This window comes from Propithecus coquereli, unplaced genomic scaffold (assembly GCF_000956105.1).
Source record: "Propithecus coquereli isolate 6110/MARCELLA unplaced genomic scaffold, Pcoq_1.0 Scaffold518, whole genome shotgun sequence".
Lineage (NCBI taxonomy): Eukaryota > Metazoa > Chordata > Mammalia > Primates > Indriidae > Propithecus > Propithecus coquereli.
Genome location: NW_012151041.1, coordinates 285,715 through 309,036, shown reverse-complemented (window position 1 = coordinate 309,036; position 23,322 = coordinate 285,715).

Genomic DNA, 23,322 nt, shown 5'->3' with positions numbered 1-23,322 from the left:
TAAAAATACAGAGCAGCCGGCTCTTTCATAAAAAAACATAAAAATTATTGAAACTTGTGATCTAATATAATAAAAATCTGAAGTTGGCTTTACTTCCTTTCAGATGCTCAGTTGCTACACTGTGCTGTGAAGTTCAAATTCAACATCCTCATGATTTCGCCAGGGATACTCGTGCGCTTCCCAGACCAGAGTCCTTTCTAAAGGCTGCATCTTCCAGTCTCAATTATTAATCAATATATTTCTTTCAAAAAGTAGTTTCAAACGGGCAAAACTGAACATTTTCACTGGTTGTTTTATTCTCTCCAGTACTCTCACTTAACGAATTATTACATTTCCAATAAAAGCCACTGACTTTTCACATATAAAACATTACTCAGTTCAACTCAGCAAGTATTTTTTGTTTGTATTTCGTACATCCAAATCTTACCACTTAATAAATGTTTCATATCTTCTACTTAATGAAGGACTTTAGAAAAAAACCCTTATCATATATAATAGACACTTATTAAATATTTGCAAAGAATAACAACTATTTGTGGATTCGTTATCAGAATCAATATTATCTTTTTATGATAATATGTCAAATAATTTACAATTCTTAGCTTCCACAATTTTTAAGCTACTAAAAATCATAGGAAATTATATACCTTTTGACTGTGAATAAAGTGATCTTCAAAACTTATTCTGTGACTTTTTGGAAGCTTTCATCATTGGTTCATGACAAAGATTTGATTTCAGCTTTCACAGTTTCCTTTTACTTGTCTATGTCTGAAAAAATCAGAGCTTACAGAGCTCCAAGATTTGAATCACAGCAGACCAGAAACTGATGAATTTCCTTAGAGAATCTGTATCTGTCCAGTTTTGCTGAGTTTCACACCATAGTGTATAGAGAATAGAGAAGGCTTGGTGTTACCTTTTCTGTAGGTGTTTCACTTTTTCACAGTGATACTGGGCTTATTTTGGCCTGTGAACATCAAAGTCAGCAACCACTACACTCTATTCATATGTCCATTATAAAGACAAGAAGAAGAAAATTAATAATTCCAGCATTTATTGAAGTCTTTTTATGTCATCCACACATTGCCTGGATTAATCTCACTTAACAGTCACAGCTAATTTATGAGGTAGATACTGTTACTAACTTCATATGACACACCAAATGATGGAGGCAGTAAGATGAAATTTGTCCAAAGGTCGCTCAACTTGAACATCTATGAGCCACATTTCGAACCCAAGCGTTCTGAATTCCAGGCACTGCACTCTTAACCACTATGATATTTTGCCACTCTGCACGTGACCTTGCAACAATTAGCCCGTCTGGCTGCACTCCCGTTAGGTAGTGAACTCTCCCTGTTGAAAACAATGCAGTGGCCATTTTCCTTAGTCCTCCTAGATTCCAGCAGCAAGATCTTCATTTTCAAAATGTTTTTGATGCAAATAGTACATATTTAGAGTAATATATGTTGAGCCTGCAAAGCAAGCAAATTGGAAAAGAATCTTCCTTCTTTCTACAATATTTAAAGCAGAACTTCTATATCAGATTCTATCTTTGTTCAATATTTCTGTGTACAAGAACTTCTGAACACCTTTCACATTTATGGTATGCAGGCTGAGTCTGCTTCATTCAAGCTACTAGATGTGTGATCTAAGGAATAACAAAATTCATCTCTGTACACCCAAATAGTTTCAGAATCTAATTTGTTTCCCCATTTATAATATTGTTCGGCATTAAGCTCTGTGTTCTATCCTTTGAGAGCGATCTCTGGGACCAGAGTGTCAGGGCTCTACCTCCCGCTAGTTCTGTAGCTTTAAAAAGTTACTGAAACTGTGTTCCTCATTTTCTTCATCTGTATGATGGGTTATCAAGACAATAATAATATCTGCCTCATGAAGTTGATAAGAATATTAAAGAGAGCAATCAATACATCACCTGCACAGAGTTGACTCTAGGTTATGCAAGTTTCAAAAGTTATCAAAGAAATATCAAGATCAGTTCAACTAATTTACCAAAAGAGGGAAGTGAATAATAGCATTCAAAAAATAACGAGAACTAAAACCAAAAGCAAATATTTTAATCCTCGATAATATTTTTAAAATTTTCTGTTGTATTTCAGTGAAATGTTTATTCATGTGAATCCAATTCGATGATGGATTCCAAACATAAATTTTCAATGGTGATTCTCATTCATAGTTGCTCAACTGCTTTAGATGGCCATTTTCCTTGAGCAAAGTTTATTCTTCTTTTTTTGCTGTTTGTTTCAAATAGAGGCAAGAGGAAAAGAATAGAAGGTTTATTTAGAGAGACAGTGGGACTTAAGAGAGGTTTAGTAGGTAGAAGTCTGCAAGTCTCCCATTTAAGTTTCTAATCTTGTAAAATAAGGAATAAATGTGACAAAATTAAATTTTATTAACTAAATCAGTTCCAACTAAAAGAAAAAAGGTTCAGTGTGACCAGTGCTCTAAATAAGGATCCCTGAAGGTTATCCATGCCACCTTTGTGATTCGGAAAGTGACACTATTTTGCAAGTCAGTATGCTGCAATGAAGAAAAACAAACAAAAAAAACCCTCCACATATACGCTTTCATTTTGCTTCCTACTGTTTCCCTGACCTTTCCCAGTTGGAGTAGTAGCAGGAAACTAAAATAAAAGTACTATTTTCAGTGTGAGGCACTTTGCGACTAAACATTAATCGTGAAATTGTAACAGTCACAAGACTCTTCTGCCTACTGCTCCTTCTAAGCAGAGAATTTCTATTAGATACAAGAGCCTACAGCAATAAACATCAGGGGTTACTGTTTCCTTCTCCTCTGAACTCAATCAGGCTGAGCCAAGTCCAGAAATGCCTTTGAAGTCACAGACACCTTCGTGTGCTGGTCAACCCTTGGGGGGTAAAGAGCAAGAAAAACTGGTTCTCACACTTTAATATTCTGTCAGGGAATGCATTCAACTCAGTGAAGAATAAAAAGGTTTCCTCTGTTACAAATTGCATGATTTTGTACTTGGGTACTGCTTGCTTTAATTAACATGGAGGGACCTATTGATCCCAGAACATGATTATTTATACCTCGGTACGCATTTCCATTAGGTTAAACTAATGCTGAAGTAGCAACAACTGTAAATTTATATTTTTCCTTGGTCTTAAGGCACGTGTTGTGCTTTGGATCAATTTAAGTGGAAAACAGCATGTGATTCTCTTAATACAGATGGGCAGTATTGAATATTAATGTGATGAGTATTAAATACCAGTTTATAACATTTCTAAGTTACCAAAGCCTTTGAAGTTAAGAATTAAAATGATCTTAAAACGGATAGTGGAATCCAAAATCCATAATGAAAACTTGAGAACTCAAAAAACGTATCGCTAGGGTCTGGCTGTTTAATGGCAAGGCAAAATTGAACATCAAGACTTCTAATTTGTTCAGATTGTTTCATTCCACATATTCTCGCAATTATCTCTGTCAAACCTTTTCTCTTTATCTTGTGTCTAAACTCTTTACTCTGCAATTGTAAAGAGGTAGAGAGTGTATTCTAAAAACCAGCAATATAAACGCATTTTATGTCCCATTTATGTTTTAGGAGACTGTTAAAATAGGACATATAGGCATTTTATAAAGTAGAGGTGTTTTTCATTATTATTCTGGTCACAGAAAAATATTCAATACAGTAGAATTATACAGTTTGTAGACTTATAATTTATTGTAATATCATAAATAAAGACAAAAATCCCTGTAATATTATAGATAGGGTACCAACCGCAGCTGATTGTCACATAGAAAGAAGAGGTAAAAATTTCAACTATAAAGTTAATCAGCAAGATAAAGAGAAATGAGTACAAATAGCAGAGAACAACAGTTTGAAAATCATTATGGCACATGGTGACTACAAAAAATATGTCAATCTGTTTTAAATATTCACTACTTTACCTATATATGATTACTTGTTATATAATTTAGGTTGAAAAAATGTGAAAAGCACATGTAACTTATTGGTAGAACTAAAAAGTTATAGTTAGAACATAAATATTTCTCCAGCTTCTTCTATAAGAGCATCCATGATTAACGTCCTGTGACCGAGGAAAGCAGCCTGAAAGACCATAATACGACTTTCCAACTACCGACAGACTGATCTCACATGAGCCTACTCTCGTCATTTTCAGACATCAGTACCTCTTAACTTAAATGGCTCAATTGCATTAAATATTATATTTCATTGGAGAATCATTGCAGTAGTCATTCTATTTTAGAATTGCTTTTTTGTGAATAATAAATTTAATAATTATAACAGATGAAATAGCTTAAAACAGTTTTCTCTACCTCTTTACATTCTAGGTAACAAGCCACGGGCAAAAGCTAATCATTAAATTTTACTTCCTTCCACTTATAAACACACACAAAAATGCATACACATACACTCACACCCATACAGAAATTAGACTTCATATTTATACAATATCTTCGATTGAGCAAGTAACTATAATGCAAAGAGGTACTTCCTGCATGCAATTCATCCTTAATAAAATAAAAAAGACCCTCCTCTGCATACATAAATGCATAGGAACGTAAATTTAAAAGGCCAGTTTTCTATTGATATAATGGTCATACATTCCTTGAACACTTACATGGCTAACCCTAAATTCAATCAATCAGAAATTGTATAAAATGTCTGTGAGATATGTTGTGATCTGTCTTCGGCTTTTACACCATCATAAATTATGTTGCAACAAGTATAAGAATGGCATTTTATTTCCTCTTATGTCCACCAGCTTCTCACTTTCCCTGATTGGCATTAGTATTTCTTCTTACCGCCTTATTAAACAGCATTGAATTGTCTAATTTTCTCAGATTTGTGTCCTGAGGTATACATTTCCATTTTCTTTGTTGATCTAGCACAGGCTCAGGTGATTTCTACATAATGCATTCAATTAATTTAGGCAAGGCAAACGAAATCACATATACACTAATCTCCACATATTAACTGTAAACAGTAACAGGATACATATCTCCACTCTTTGCTTGAGTCCATTCAATTGTAAACCGAAGAAAAAGGATTTCCTGTTCTTCTTTTCATACTCCTGAGTATGGTGATATCTGATTCCGTTTCTCCACAGTAATTGATAAGATTGCAAAACCTCTCTCACATCCCTCCTTTATTCCATATTGAGAGCTTGATTTTTTTTCACTTGTTTGCAAAATACAGTTTGATTCCTTTTTGCAGAGATCTTATTTTAAAGCCATTTTTGTTTTCTTCAAAATCAAAACTTCATTTTAATCAGCTAGTGATCCTGCCCCTTGGGAATCTATTTCTTTTTACACAAGACAAATCCAGGTCTATTAGGATCCAACATACTGAGTTGGAACACGGCATGTGTTTCACTTACGAGCACATACATTCATTTTACACGATTCCTCAATGTGGCCAGAGGGGTTCGTGGTCTGCACTGTATCCACCTACAAGAAATACAAAAATATACGTCTGCTTTACAGGGATGTGAGTAGGGTTTTGCCAGACTAGTTCCAAAGCTTGGACTGCCCATCTTGGCTGATAGTATTCTTGCCTTCTTTAAGATGTATTTGCAGTGACCATAACCTCCTTCAGGAGTCATAGAGACGTAACAGTCCTAACTACAATTAACAACCCGAGGGCATCTAAATCAATACAGCTAGCTAATCTCAAGGATGCTATCTCTGAGAAGAGACATTTGCATGGTATAAGAAACATTGAATAATTATGTTTCAGAGTTTAGGTTTTTTAAGACTATGAAATGTCACAAGGAGAGGAGTTGAGGGGGGATTGTTGGCTTTGTTTATACTATAAATACAAATAAGAATGAAATGATAATTTTGCTGTCATTGCTTTTACAACTTGAACATCCCTAAGATCTCAGGGATGTGAGCTTGATATGAACGTTCACAGCCTTCAAAGTAGCTCTGGTTTGTAAATGCAATCATTAAATAGCTCGCTCTTTATAGAAATCTGGGCGATTTATATGGTATCAACAAATGGCCTGCTTATCTCTGGTCAAGGATGAATTATTCTCCCCTCCAAAGTCATGACTGTAAAAGGGCAATGTTTTCAAACTTTATATCTAGTTTTCACAAATAAAAGTGGTAATAAATATTCCTTCCAAATATTTTGGTGCTAATGTCAGTTTTAAATAGTGTTAAATATTTCTCTGAACTTGAGCCTGGCCAACAGGCTAATTTCTGCTTTCAGTGCCAGAAAGTACACAGAGCATGGTTTTCCAATTAGATGATGCAACTGATGTTAGCAAAATCTTTAGTAAGTTTGAATATTGCCAAAAAGGTTATAAATCACGTTCATAGAGTAAACATGGCATAGTTCACTACCCAAAGTACTTATCTTTAAGAATTAGGGTCACCAAAGAGAAATATTTCAATGTTAATTTCCAGAGTAACAATGCATCAGCAGCACATGAGAATCAAAGTTAGAAAAGAAGTAAATGCCGCCTTTCACTAAATGTTTGATCAACTTATTTTGGAAAGTAAATGGTATAATGAAAGAAGTAACATCTAAATTTAAAATCAATTGTTTATATTCAAGAGCAGAAAATGCATAAAAATGCTCTAACAGTGGATTATTATCAATATTAGCTGTATATATTTAAGCAGCTTTAAAGTATGCCTTAATTTTTTAAATTAAATTTTGTCTTCTCCTAAAAATAAAAAGAATATTTTTTTCTTTCTTTAGCAGCTCTAAAAGTTAACCTAACTTGGGATGTTCTGGCGAATTACATAAGCTGAATACATTTACCAAGGCATCTATAAGTGAATTTTCTTGATTTGAATTGTAAGTTTAACATGAACTTACCAGCCATATCACTACACATTTAATTTCAAAACTAGTTATACATAGGTAATAGCTAATTTTTTGAAAGTTTCTAATATTATGTTTTATTTACAAACCAACTAAAACCACCTAGCTATGATGCATTCCAAGAATACATTAGCTCTTCCTAGTAGGTGCTCTTACTATATATGATGTTTCCATAGCATTTATCAAATATATAATTATTTTTGTGAAGGTATTCATTTCATTTTCACATCGTACATAAGGCTACAATACGTTTCATGATAGAAAACATCATGCCCATTCTGTTTGTCGCTTCCTTTTCAGTATCTCCTTAAGCTTCTCTTTTTAATCCCTCTCATGTAGCAGTCATTCTCTTCTTTCCTTAAAGGAAAGCTACTACGTAAAATTTTCTGCAAGGTTTTTAATAAATAAATAAAAAGAGAAACAATATGTTTTTAAAAAACAGGAAATCAGAGGTGTCAAAATGTTTTATTTTTTATTGTTAAGACCTGACTTATACTTTTAACTTAAAAGCATCCACAAGAATATATTTGATTTAAATAATATATTCGCCAAACCGACATGCAATAGAATGAAGTCCTCTTATTAAAATGTTACTTAAGAACAGAACTAACTCTCTCATTTCATAAGTTAACCATATAAGAGCAGGCTTCTGTTTTTGTATGGTTTAAGCTGCGATACACTGAACAAATCCAACTGTGTACTAATATTCACCTGTCACTAAAGCCAAGAAAAATGGATTCTTTCCTCATCATTAAAGATTAATGTTTAGAAACAAAAGTGCATATCTCAAATCCCTTATTGAGTTCACAGAGAACTACTTAGGAATCACCATTCTGAAAACTGTCTTTGGTGAGTGTCAGAATAGAAATGGATGTTACCAGGATGTGTTTGTTTTGATTTGAATCAGCTAATTAAAATGGCCCTGGAAGCAGTTTTCAGATCACAGACACTGAGGAGATAGGCTCTAGTAAATCAGACCAAACCAATCTTTCAGTCAGGTCCAATTCATCTGAAGTTGTATAGACACAGCGTTTGTCTTCGCCTTTCAACCTTTCTCCCGGATTTGTTCTATCACCCAGGCAACAAGTCACACGTGTGCGCGCGCACACACACACACACACACACACACACACACACACACGTACACACAGAAGGAGATAAAGCCAAATCATTCCTGGAGCGCTTCCTGCCAGGCTATCTTTGTATCTCACTCATCTTCCATTTCCTAACCCAGAAAATGAAATCAGCTGAGAATTTAACTAACAAAAATTATCAGTAAAAAGTTAACTCATAAAAGCTATATTCTTCACCTTTTCTAGACCTCCTTGGCCAATAATAGGTAAAAAATTGCTAGGGGAAGGAAAGTGAATTATGCAGAGAACAGGAACAGGACTCAGATACAGGTATAAGAATATACCGAACAGTCATACATAGGAATAGACCTGCTCTTTATCTATGATTCTGAAACACTTTATAACCATAAACAAGGAAATACACATATTTTTAAAAAATAGGTATCTATTTTTTTAGCTATTTTTATTAGGTACACTTCAACATTAAATTGTGCACTATGTAATTGGTGTAGATTAAGGACAAATATCTTTTGAATGTGTTGGCATACAATTGGCAATATATAAAATTGATTCTATGAATATTCATTATTTTTTCCTTGACTGATGTTTAAATCTAGGAAAATATAAAAGGCATGATATAAAAAGCTGAGTATATTCCATGACATAGAAAACCAAATTGATGTTAGTTTCCACAGTCTAGAAACGAGAAGTGTTATTAATATTTTAGAGCATAACTGTATAACATAGGAGCTAAACCAGGGCAGAGCTACTTATCTATCAACATTGAGAAGTTTATCTGTTATTTTTAAAATATAAGAAAACCATTTGAAATGGAAAACAGGACTTACGGTAAACATGGGACTTGAGTGAATGAAGGACTACGAGAAGGATAATTCTGGATGGTATTTTGGTCTTTTACTTTCTTCTGATTTATATAAATAATGTATTAAAAACTACAATTTATAATAATTATTAATTACTGTAACACTTGTACAGATATTGATGTGCTCAGGACACAAGTCCCCAGAATATGGCACCTTTGCATTTGAGAAAACAGCAGAAGCAGGAAGGCCACTCTTGCCTTCCCCTTGCCCTTCTCCCCTGAAGCAGATCATAAGACCCTCGTTTGAGAAGTACCCTTCATGTTCCTAAAGGAAAGGAATATCTTAATCTCTAAAGACACAGAGACACATAGAAGAATCTGAAGGAACAGGCCTTGCTAAGTTGCCTTCAGTTTATAAACATTAATTCATATGCCCTTTGTCCAATCATATTTCTCTATGACTATTCACCTCTTCATCAAACCCAAGCGTAAAACTATACACGTTTACTTACTATTTCTTTGGGTCTTCATGTCCTTACGAAGACTCTTATGTTATGTAAAACTTATATTAAATAAATTTATATGCTTTTACGTTATTAATTTTGTTATAGGTGCCTCAGCTATGAATGTAGCAATGGGTGAGGAAAATAAAACATTCCTCCCTTACAATATTTATTACAAGATTGCACTTAACTATCTATTTTACCTTCATAAAGTCCCTGTGAAGCAGGAATCATAATTTTGCTCATTTTACACTTGAGGGAATTAAGCTCGGAGAGTTTAATCTTTTTTATAAAATCACGGGAAGAAGTGGTAGAATCAGGGCCCCACAACTTTTGGCTCCTAATTAAATATTTTGTCCACTACATTATGTTTTGTCACAATTATTATTTTTAATCTAAGTTTAAATATTTTTAAAATAAACAACTAAGTTATAATTGTAGATGTCTCCATTTTGGCATGGTTTAAAGAAAAATAAATTTATGCAAGTTTCCTAAACTATTACAAACGAATGTATTAAGAAGCACAGTCTGGAAGCATATGTATTTATTATACTCTATCATGATTATTTAAATTCATGAATACATGAAGACTCTATCATAATTATTTAAATTGATGTTTACATAAGAAGCAACTTTAACATGCCTGAAAGTTGTCTAAATTGGCAAAAAAAAAAAGAATGAATTAAAGGATTAATTCTATCCAATCGAAAAAAGGGAAGTCTATACCCATTTACATGTGTAAGAGTACACACACAAAGGCCACTCTTAAAAAAAAAGAAGTCTTTCAGATTGTGAGTCAACAACCAAATTAGCTATGTAAGGAAAGGAGACAAATAATATTATACCAATTCCTCATCAGAGGTACTTTTCCTTGACTTCAGAGTATGAATGATTTGGGCACTAACAAAAGAATGCCTTGGGTTGAATAGCCAAGTAATCAATATTTATTGACTGACTGCCTGTTAACACCATAGAAACTCAGAGTTAGAAAGAATGTCAAAGGTTATATATAAGTCCAATCATGTAAGAGGCCTAGCAACATAAGATGCAATCCTGGCTCTGTAACTGGAAACTTTTATTTATCTCTGAAGTGATATACAAACATACAAATATCAATGGATTACAACTTTGGAGAAAAAAAAGATAAGAGCCAGTAAGTAGGAGAGATCCAAGGAGTAAGAAGACACTGTGCTGAGGACTGTAGAAAGAGAGTTCATTGGCTAATTAAACTTAAAGCTGTTCTTAAAAGATGAAAAACCTTGACATCAATGGGAAGGAGGGGAAATTGCATTCCAGGAAGAGACAAATTTGTGAAGAAGATACAAGGTGAAATGAGAAGACAGTAAAAAGATTTGATTTCTCTTCCTAAACCAAGGATTTCCTTAATTTCACTCAAATCTGGCATGAGCTGTATTCCCATTTTCTCTACTTAGCACAAACTTACATGTAATAGGAATGAGCGTAATAAGTAAAAATAGACACAACAAAACTGTCCTAAGCATCCTCAAGTAGAAATACCAAAACAAATTAAGTCAATAGCTGTCCAAAGATAGAATATGCAACTAAAACAATGATTTGTTGAGAGAAAACTAATGGAATTAAATATTTGAAGATTGCTGCTCTAGAACAGCCTATTCTTCAATAATACGTCATATATGTCTTAGTCTATAATTTCTTCTTCTTTTCAATAACTTTTTTTAAAGAAACATCCTTTCTAAATCAGGGAAGGTTGGAGATCAATCCAAATAGACCACTATGTACTATGGAAGTAAACTTCTAGAATGGATTCCAGCTTTACAGTTCCAATTACATTTGGCCAAAGTTGAGCATTCATGCATTTCCCTTCTTAAAACTCACAATAAAAATGTAAAATGATGTAAACTGAAACTATCATCATTATCCTCTTCAGACTGTAATATTGACCATCTTTGGAAACAAAGCAGTACTGGTTAGCATTCATGAGCCAACGCAATAAGCTGCCTGAGAGAGACTAGATGTTAATGAAAAGATGAAGTGAGTTGCCAGTTTGGCTGTCCTTAAATGCTACTGAAATTGAGAACTACTAATGTGCCTGAAAAATTGAGAACTACTAGGAGAGCCTTGAACACCCACAGAGGGGAGTAGAAGGCACAAAGTGTTTCCAGGTGATGGATAAACCCACTGAGAGTTTGACCCACTAACAAACAAATAAAATATTCAAGAAATTAATGGAGACTGAAAAAAGTAAATGTGAGATAGGACAAAATTAGCAAATCCAAACAGATTCATGCTTGTGAAAGATATATTAAAAATGTAAAAATTGGCACAGTGATTATGTGGTCCCTTTGGATGATAACAGATGAATTTCTAAGTTGAATATAATTCTCTTTTACTATGATTTGCAGTTAACCAGCTCCTAAAATCCTAATATGCTTTCAGATCATTAGAAACTTCCAGAAATGTTTTCATAAAAACTTTCATAAACACTAAGACATTGATTTAAGAATTGTTATGAACATATTTAACTATTGATTTTAGTACACAGAAAGATACTACATTAGTAACTATTGTAGAAATATAATTTCGGAGATAAGGAAGCCATGTGGAATCATCCACTATGAAACTATTCACTTCACCAGTGATAATACTGAGACCCGGAGAGGTGACAGGACATGCTCAAAATAACACTGAGACTAGAATAGTTTTAATTCTAGTTTTATGATGTCTTCACTTCCAACTCAATGTTTTATTTCCACTTAATTTCCACTTAAATTATTAGAATTACATCTCAAAGACATTGAAGATTCGAGGATGATATTTTTTCAATAAACACCAAGTATCTCTAATTCCAGTACATTCCAGTTGTAAAATGCAGGGAAGAGACATAAGTTACAGAGGTATCCTTTTAATCTACAGTGGACTTTACATTAATAACATCAGTTGGTTCATCAAAAAGAACAAATGACAATGCAAAAAAGAAAAAAGAAAGAAAGAAAAGAAACAGCAAAATATGTTACATACCAAAACAATATTCTTTGCAATAAAAATGTTTCTGTGTGGGATAAATTTGCAGAATTTCTTATTATTTTTGAAGAATTTGAAAAATCATAAAAAATTAATAAAACTTACTTTGAGCTAAGTTTTGTTATAGCTTTATTTTAAATTTTGGGGGGAGTAGTTCCAATCAATATTACGTAGAATTTTTTTAATATGCCTATTGTATGAAAAGGACTGCAAATCTTACCCTTAAAATAGGTCACAAGTCTTAAAGCCCTTAATCACAAAGCAATATGGTGTTTCTCAACAGAAAAAAAAAGATTATTTGCCTCTCTTTTGCTCTTTTGTCTTATAAGTGCAGTGTGATGTATTAGTTTAATTAAAGTCTACCAAATTATCATAAGGATTTTATGTGCTGCAAATAATTGGCTTTTTGTTCTCTGCTCAGTTTTTGTTAATGGAAGCAGAACATTTTTTTATAATACTTAGTATGAGATACCCGAAGACTACAGGAAAGAAAAGCAAATGTGGTATCTAATTAGGTGACCTTTGTCATCTTGGACATGAAATAAAATGAAGCCTGCACTAATGCAATGAAATAAGTCAATGTTTCCAAATAGTTAAAAGGATAGATAACATTATGGCTCAAAGCCAAACTATACCAAGAATCCCACCATACATAAAAATGACAATCCTATTAATACGAAAAGCTAAAAGCTAAAAAGCTAATGAAGTAAAATGTATAAATAGATCATACAAGATTTTTTTGAATGTATACCCATAATGAGTCAATCTTTTTTCGTGGGAAAGATTTAGGTTATAATCCAAATTTTCACACTACCAGCTACCTATTTAATAAGAGGCAAAGTAAGCACACAAGAGAATAGAGAATTAAGAAATAAGTAACATATTAAATAAAAGTTGTTTCAGAAAGTAACAGTACTGACATGACCACTATTGCTAAAGGTGAGTGGGAACAAATTATAATTAAAATATACAAGAATTTAGATGACACTTGTAAGAGTAGCATAACAAAAACTGAGAATAACCTGTGAACCTGAAATCAGTTAACTTAATGTTTATAGAATCTGAAAGACAGAAATTACCAGTGATTCCCTTATAGTTTAATTAAAGTATCTTACAGAATATATAGAGGACATCAGAGACAATCAATCAGTAATGTTTCTTTTGTTAAAAATAAAATGATGTGATCACCACTGATTTACTACTGTTCTAAAAGGAAGATTATATATTATAGAACTTCAGAAACTTTTGAGCTTTTAATTCATCCTCTGAATTAACTTTTTTAAAAAATTTCTGCTGCTATTCCTGGCCTCATAAAATGTTAAGAGTTTTCAATTAGCGATAATAGCTAACATTCTGTGGAGTGTTTACGAGGTCTCAGGCTAACTCACAAGGTCACTGGGAAGTAGATACTATCACTAACCACATTTAACAAAGAAGCGATTCAGGAACTGAGAAATTAACTTGCTCCAAATCACAGGTCAAAAAACAAAATGGCCGTATTTGAATTTTAAGCACAGGAAGTCTCACCGTAGTATGGGTGCTCTTAAATAGACCACACTCCACTTCCTCTCCAATTGGTGATGAAATTGTCCTTAAAAGTGGGTTCTGTCAAATTTACTACACCTTTTCAAATATACCTCAACATGACATTTTTCAGATAGAAAACATTCTTCAGATTTTTAATACAGCCATAAAAAGCTTAGCATCTAACTAATCTGAAGTTCTTAAATAAAAAAAGAAAAAAAATTCTCTCTGTCTGCTTGTCTCTCTCTCTCTCACACACAGATACACACACCACAAATCAAAATAATAACTATATTTCTGAAGAACAACTGATATGTATAGATAATAATATACTCAGATGGTGTTAAGCCTGTAGATTTTCCTCTCTTCTTAAAGGCATCACTATGCTCTTATGAAATCCCAGAACCTCAAGATGTGCCAAATGAAAAATTAAGCCAAGAAAATAATAGCATTCCCAACTCATGACACATTTTTTTTCAACAATAATTCTCTCATGGTTATCTCTGAAGAAACATTCTTAGGAACGAGTGCTTCCTCAGTGAGTGCACATGCATGTTTTGAACAGATATACTTGATTTCCTCCATTTGTTTTAAGCCAAAGAATGGAAAGAAATCTTTGACAAAACTGTCATCTTTAAAACACAGTGATATTTCATTTCCCCCTTCTGCACTATTTAGATGGCTTGGAACTGAATGCTTCCAGCAGCTCCTGTGTCCAATTTTTCAAACCTGTCACTTCCTAGCAAATCTGCTTAAGCAAAATACTTATGTTGTTAGAAAACAAAACAATCATACACTATAGAATACATTCTACTCTTCTTTACAGGTCGGAATCTTATTCAAGAATGGGAACTTGGAAGAACATGTGGAAATAAATGAGAAGATGACTATGATGGATTGGTTTAAGTCAATGAATCTGGTGCACCTCTGATTAGTTTCCAAAGATACTCTTGGACTTAGCTCAGCAGAGTTTTCTGCACAATAATCATAGAATCAAAACGTTATTTTCACTAAAGGTCATTAAATTTAAAAGAAAAAATCCACAGGAAAATATGACAATGAAAGATGACCATGGTTACTCTTCCTTAGTTCCTGTCTGTAGCAGCTATTATAGTGTGCTTGTCAACATTCTATGCCTCAGAGGGTGACAAAGATCGCCAAGCATTACACTTGTAGACCTCTGGCCTCTCTGAATTGTGGGCATCGCAAGTCATATCCTATAGGACCTGAATGAGAGAAAGCTTAACAGACACAGAATTCAAAATAATGATTACAAGAATGAATGGTGTGAAAGACAATAAAACTTGTCATTACCAAGCAATTTCCAAATGTAAGAATAAATATGCTTTGGAAAGTTTTAGTCATATTGACTTGAAATATTACTCAATATTCTTAGCACAGAGTATATTTTCTGTATACACACTCACATGTGCTTACATACACACTCCAAGTTGTATATATTTAGATATGTAGTATATATATTTATGGCACATGTAGAAATTTTCCTGTTGTATGCATGATTACACAATTCTGGCTGAAATTAATCTTTCCAAGATCATGCAGTAAAAATTACCTAAGACCTACAATTCCTTCCATTACTTTAAAAAGCTCATGTCTCAGCAAAAGCCGGCACTGCTTATGGTGTACAATCTGAAACCCAATTCTCTCTCGGCACTTTAACACTGGATCTGTCACCCTTTAACAACACGAAATCAATGCCCTGGAATGTCATGCTTCTCTGATGGCCCACAAAGTCAAGGCATGATCAATTTCAACTTCCTTACGCGACAGAAATAGACTTAGACAAATAAAAGCTTTCATTCAAGTTAAATTCAGTAAAACAAAGGAATAAAAGTAGACAGTGTCAAAGTTGTTAGTATTCAGTCCAATAAATTTACACTTAAATCTAGATCCATTTTTAAGTCCAACTAAATTGCACACATAGTCAAAGGTGTGTATTATAAATTAAAAAAGGTATATGAATTATTCCAATTTACAGATGAAGAAATGCTATCAACTAAGTGTGTGTGTGTTTCCTTCAAGGCATTAGTTAATAAGACATAGGAGAAGGATGGTGTCTGATTCTTCACTATGTATCCCTAGAACACAGGATATTTGCCTTGACTGCTGAGTGAGAGCAGGAATCTTGTTTTTCTTGTCATAAACTGCACATTAAGGACGTATAACAGTCCCTGATGCAGACTATACCCTTAATAAATATTTGATTACCAAGTGAAAACCAATGGACACAATAAATATATCAGGTACATAAACTCTATGAGGGCAAAGGCTTCTTCTTTCTTGTTCACTACTGTATCCCTGGCTTCTGTAGTGCTAGAAATAGCAGGCACTCAATAAAACGCCTGTTGATTTGAATAAACAGAGAATGTTTTCTATCATACTCGTCAATTTCTAGCATTCTGAGGCATTTAAGTGATAGATTTCAATAAGCTTTTTTCTGTAACAGACACTTTAAATATCAGTGGTTTTATTATGCTCTTAAATTTTGACATTTATAAACACAAAGATTTATTATTTAAGTAAAACTTTGAAAATTCCAGGCCTGAGCATTAGGAGGCGTGGAGGGTACTTTTGGATCACTAACTTGCTATGTAACTTTGCCTCTCTGGGTTTCTCCAGTTTCATCTATAAAATTCAAAGGGAGGATACAGAGAGAACAAAATAGTTCTCAGGTATCCTCTTGGGAATATGTAGGTATATACCCTCTTGGGTATGTGTAGAGACAGGGATTCAGAAGAAATCAATGAAAAGGGCTCCAGAAGTCAGAGAAGAGCTGGAAAGTCATCCTATTAAGAGAGTTAAAAGAAGCTGGAATCATTCCGTTGAGCAAAAAAAATGCTGAGAAAGCATAAGAGAAGCAAACCAGTACGGGACGACTTGGACGAGTGTGGTCCCAGGACCCAAGCTTCTACTTTCGGTCACAGTAAGGCAGATAGTATTGGATGTCCCACTCTGTTGTCTTCCTATGTCATCAAAGCTAAAAGGAAAAATATTCACACTCCCATCTATCTAGCTTGCTCCTAAGGGAATCTTTTGACATAATTCTGGCCAATAAGATATACAAGAAAAAAAAAAAAATCCTTGGAAAGGGAATCTCTCCCAGAATAGAAAGGAAATGAGATGAAGAGAAGTGTTCCCCTTCTCTCCTGTCCCCCTTCTTTCTCCCCACCTGAAACAGGGACATCATGGCTGGAAAGACAGCAACCCTCTTGGAAATATGAAAAGGAAAACCAAATATTAATATAATGCTAAGGATGGTGGGAAGGAGGGGGGAAGCATCATGATTCTTCAGTGCAACTTGCTGACTTAAGACTTCCAGAATCTTGTTACGAGGGAAAAATAAAGCCCTCACGTCACTGTGTTGAATCCGTTGTTTGAGGCCGAGTGCATTTCTTAGTGACACATTGGCTAATGGAAAAAAATAGAGAGGATGATTAGAAAAAAAACCCAACTTCTGATTGTGAAAGTTCCTTGATGTAACTATTAGACACTACATACAGGGCGGTAAATGGTCTAAACAACTACCGCGTTTCACATTATTTTGTATCACTGACATCCTGCGGAAAGGAGGTAGCTTCTAAGTTTGAAAAGCTCTGAACCAGGAATCAGAAGACATAGGTTTCAATTCTGGCTCTTTCACTTAATAACGTACTTAACTTTTTTTAGTGAGGATTTCTTCAACATAAAATGAAAAGAATAGCATTTATTTGACAAAAGAAGTGTTAAGGTTAACAAAATAATGAAAATAATGCATGTAAAAACACTTTTTGAAATTTACAACACTTTCCTAATAGCTCTTTATATAGAATGAGACGAGTAAAATACTTAGCATAATGTCAGGCACACAGTTAAGTGCTTGTTTATCGTTATCATTGTTATTATAGGACAGTGACAGTATCTGTCCATATCTTCTTGAGAGAAAATCCCTCCCTAGCCAGAGAGACAGTCCCTCAGAAGGCATATTTCTGCCATGACTCTTCCCTCCTGGCCATGGCTGATGGAATGAAGAGTGAGCTCTTAGCCCAAGTAGAGACTGTTTCTCTCCCTGACATTTGAAATTGCCACCCAGAAAGAGCACCAGTCTTGTGGGTAGAGGGGCCTATAACATGCAAATTCAGGAACTACAGAATGGTTTCCCTCTAGAGCAGAAAAAGATAAAAAAGGATCATCTTCAGTGTAAGAAGAAAGAAGTGGATGCATAGAGATGAGAGATGGAGAGAGAGAGAAAGAGAGAACACAGGATGATAACCTTGAATTTCGAATTCATTTCTAAAGACTGGTTTGCAGGTATTCCCCACTTTAGCATATATCTTGAGTTAACTTCTCTTAATGGAAACCAAAGAATACTAGCTAAAAACATTTATTTTGGTTTTAGCATTGAAACACCTTATCAAATTGGTTATGCAAAGTCTGAATCTATGAAAGTTTTTAAGAAAGGCCATATTCCCTTCTGTTTCTATCATTTGATGTTAGCTCTGATTTTATGATAAAAGTTCATAAAGTATTTTATGAAACAAAGGCATATATAATTAAAAACAGGAAATAGTTTCCTATTTATTTACGATTCCCAATGTCTGCAATCATTAAAGGTGAGATTAGTTAAAATCCTGAAGCTACAAGCTATTTTCTAGAAATGTTTAATCTGAGTGTCTTCTTGCAAAACAAAATCAAGTGAAAATCACATTTACGTATACAACTCTCCACTTTTCTCTTCTGTATGCAGCAAAGAGCTTAAGGAAGAAAATAGATTTTAGGTGCCAGAAAAATAGAACGGATCAACTTCTAAACCATCCCTGACTGTTTAGTGGATGCTAAGATTCTTTGTAGTCATCATGGTACACAGATCCTAGAATCAAATTATGGTTTTCTGAAGGTGGGCACAGCCAAATTGCTAAATGCTTTTGGACAGAGTCCCAGAAGCAAGGGCTTATGTGTGTGCTCTTGTTTTGTTTTCTTGACAATGAAGAAAAACTCCTGGGTTTCTCTATAATCCTGGTTTAACAACAGTCATTCTTCAGATTTAGGACTCTTTAAATATAGTCAGTTTCATGCAGGTAAGGCAAAATTGTGAATTTGTTCAAAATAAGAAATACAGATTAAGTATAAGAAATACAAAGAAATATTTCCATCTGGTGACAATAAATAGATAAAATGACACATTTCCTGTTTAGAACACTCAGGTAACATATTTTGTCAATGAAATGCTAGCTTCCAATGGAAAGAAGTTTTAGGATAAAATCTTCCCAGAACTGAGAAGACCCAATCAAGTGTTTACACTTTAAATGTTCACAGCTGAGATCTAAGCTGTCTGCCCACTTGTGGTGTTCTGCAGTAGAAAAGAAATAGTTATAGAAAGTAAACATATCTTGCATAGTTTTTTTTAATAATAAATCTTGTAGTGTATACTAATTGTTTTCTAAAAAGACAAATGAAAGACAGTCTTTTTTTCTTATATCACTTCAGCTGTAACCAATGGAACCTGGTGATAACTATTTAATGGTCCTTTTGTTCAGTTTTCCAATTTTTCAACAAGGAAGTTGCCTTTCATTCCTATGTACTTAGGAATTTTGACAGGCTTCCAGATCATAATCATCTGAAGCACAGATTATAACTTTAATTTTAACTTCTAAACTAGAAGAGTAGTTGGTATGATGTAGGCACTCCATTACTATTACTGGAGTGAATGCATCTATAAATGCAGAAATGTATAAGCTATCACTGAAGATTCAATTCCCACCTGAGTTTCATATTTCTCTTTCCATTTACTTCACCCCAAACAGTTTCCATGACAAACACATTGGGTAATAGAGCCAAGACACTCAGGCTATTTCTTATTGTTTAGAAGCAGGAAGTCATAAACCATTTCAAACCACATTCCCATAACTAAGGAAATCTGCCAAAATACACAAAAGCAATGATGATTTATTTCTTGCAGGAACAGAAAACCTGATGGACTATTTCAAGAGAAGACAACTAGAACTTGGTGCATTAGCAGTATCTGTGGAATCTACTTTTAGAAGAGATATTACTTGTTTGAAAACAGAGCATGAAATGATGTTAATCTACAAGTGGAGGAAGTTGTTTGTTCATGGCCCTCTAATCAGAGCATGGTGTACTTGAATCATCTGCCCTTTTATTTTCTAACACAGGATACCCACCGAGCCTACTCCTGCAGCCATTATGAGTACACCACTCTTGATAAATTCAATGGGTGTTTTACAAGTACAATGCCTGTGGGATTGGACACTTCAGGCTAAATTTTAGTTGCATAATCAAGATATAGCTGAAAACGCCAATTAATAGTGCAAAGCACAAATAATCAAGCTTTAGCCATAGAAATCCATTTATGGACTAAAAATATTACCTGTGTAATCTGTCCTTAACTTTGCAGGATGGCTCACCAAAATACTAACAATAAAGCTATCTAAATAAATTCCTGCTGAAAAGTAAAAGCTGATGAACAGTGACCTCTTAGCTTACAAGAATTACATGAGATAAGTGTGAATGAAAAAAAAAAGTCATTGCATACTCAAGTAATTTTATTTTCTGTTATATAAACTTTAAAACAAACAAAACTGGCAACACGGTAGATCCTAATGGGTTAATATACTCAAATGGTATGGATATCATATAAATGGATGCTAAGATGCATGATACAGTGTATCTCAAAACAGAAACATCTCAAAGTTAAGAATTAAGTAATAAAAACGAGCACAGTTAAAGGAAAGATACATGCATGGAGAAATTTCATTTTGAGTTGGAGACCGGGGAAGGCAAGTCTTAAAGCCAAAGTGAGGCTTATCAGAGGAATATATGCATGCCAGGCAAGCAGTGAAAAAAGCCGTGAAAGAATACCGACACAGATGGGGAGAGATAGCTGACTTGCAGGAAACCATGCGGGGTGACAGCTCTGCAGTATCTCCACACCTGATCTGGCAGCAGGGCCTAAGGGGGCTGCGGTGCAGCCAAGTCAGCAGGGGCCTGGAGGCAGATGTGGCTCTGTGCTAACTGTGTGCAGGAAGTCCTGGTGCCTATGAGCCTGCAACTCTGCAAGTGGTTTCTCCAAAAACAGAAAACCTCACGATTCAACTCATCTATGCTAACGTAGATGCAAACCGTACTTCTGTGTGGGGGACACTTGTCAGAAAGAAAATGCCTGCCCACGATTGCTATGAAAACATTTATTTGATCCTGATCCATGTTCCTCACCAGATTAATTATTTTAAATAATGTATGGAGGTGGAAACACAGTCATTGCTAATCTATATTCAATTAATTCAGCTGTAAAAATTCTGTATTTTTAAAAGCCATTAGAAACCAACACCTCCTAAACTTGATTTCATCCCTGCTGTTCCATTTAAGAGATGTAGTTTAAAATGATGCTTTATTTCAAATCGCTTTCAGAACAAATCGCATCACCTGTTGGTCTATACCTCTTGTGTAGCTAAACACAGGTCCCATTAAGAGAGGTTTCTAGTTGGTTTTAAAGATATATGGAAAATACAATAATGATAGAAATTAAATTAAAAATTGAGTCATGGATAAGAGAGAAAATGTATATATACCCACTGGTATCTGGCTAAATAAGTCCATTGGCAATGTAAACAGCAAAATAATGTTTTTAGAGAACATTTCTCTTACTTGAAAACCTCTTGCTCTGAAACTTTCACTCAGTTACAATGTTTATTGAGCCCATTTTCCTGCTTTAGAAGGACTAAATTGCAGGGAGGTAATCTCCAATTGAGGATGACTGAGGTCTTCCTGTTTGCATCTTCTTTGCAAATGGAGCTTCCTGGGAAAACTGAAAAGGAACTGAGAGTTTCACAGCTGAGGCTATTCACCTGACCTGCTATCGGTGACAAAATTTTACCCACTTTTAAAAGTTTTGTCTTTTTCTGTTATAAGCAAATGAAAGCTGGAGATGTAAGCATACCGTGGAATAGTCGATAAATTTAGTAAATGTATATTCAATTGTTGAATTAAGCAATAAATTAAGAAATCAAGTAAGATACAACTGCTAGATTTTTAAAGGATCATTAATTGATGAATGACATTAGATTTATTGTAATGGCCACCACACATTTATACAGAGTAAGAAGATTTAATCTAAAAACAGAGTAAAAAGGATTTTTTATTAATCCGTTTAGTTTTTTAATCTAGTTTTTCTGATTCTGAGTATCACATTATTCAGGTACAATGACTATTAAAAGATTATTAAACAACCTCCTATAATAAAGCAGACGTGGATATCATTTCAACTATTAAACTTTAGTAATAAATAAGGATAGGAGGTAAGTTACACAAATTGGAATCTTGCCAGCTCCTTTAATGGTTTTAATGCAACAGGGCTTGAATTTTCCTTCCAGTTGGTGTTTATTTCGTAGATGGGCAATGCAAAGAAGATTTTGCTGAGAAATTTAATTCTATCAAATTTCCAGTTCAGTGTTCTAAATCCTAGGTAGATACTACATTCTGCCTTTCTAGTGAGATCTGCTTTTGCTGTTTTACTTAAATGCTAAAATGCTTTTTCACTTAGTACCTCTGGGAGACTGAGGTTTTCCTGATTGTTGGCAGAGTTGCTAAAGATTTGTAGCACAAATGAAAGGAAGATTTTCATCAGAGTCCAAGTTTTTATGAAAAACCTTCCCAGGTCTTGTTACCAACTCTGTCCTCTCTTAAAAATGTACCTTGAATTTCTGCTCCCAAAACTCAAATTGATTGGAATATACAACAGACACTGCTCTGTTTAGCTGTCCCTTCTTCACTAATTTCTCAGAGGCAAGTTTACCACTTGATGAATCATTAGCATCACTTCCTGTAGCACTGAAGTTTTCCCTAGGGGTTCCCACTAACTAAGGGCTAATCACCCGTGTTTTCATTTAGCTCTTGAGTTTCAATTAGATCATGGTTTAAAGTGGATGACTGCAGACTGCTAATTCTTACCTGACAACATATTGAACAAAGACTACACATTCAGGAAATACGTTTTATCTTTCCTTTTCAGAAATCCATACCTTGCTATTGTATCATTAAATGTGCAACCATGCTGAGTTTAGCTATTCAGGGAAAAGATACTAATAAGACTTCAGTGACCACATGTTAGTACTATGAGAATTTGTAATGGCTAAGTTATTTACAGCCCACTACTAATTTTAGAACTTGATGTGGCATTACCAAAGAGTTTCAAATGTAGGTTTATACCAAGGACAATATATTATGGGTAAAACTCACCCAACAAATATTTTAAAATAGTTTAACTGAATATTTGAGATGAGTAAACATTTTCATACATATTTTTGTCACAGTTGTAAGCACATCTTTTAAAATCTTTTTTGAAAGACAGTACATTTTTTGCATCTGCTTGCAAATGAAAAAAAATGCATTGATTAATTCAAAAGTATTGCAATTTGAAGAGAATGTGATGAAAATGGCAATAACAATAATACAAATGAACCAGATATAACATTTCAGAAAATCCTTTTTTGGTAATTTTCTATCAAAACTATTTCTAAAATACAGAATAGATTTTCTTTTTGCTAT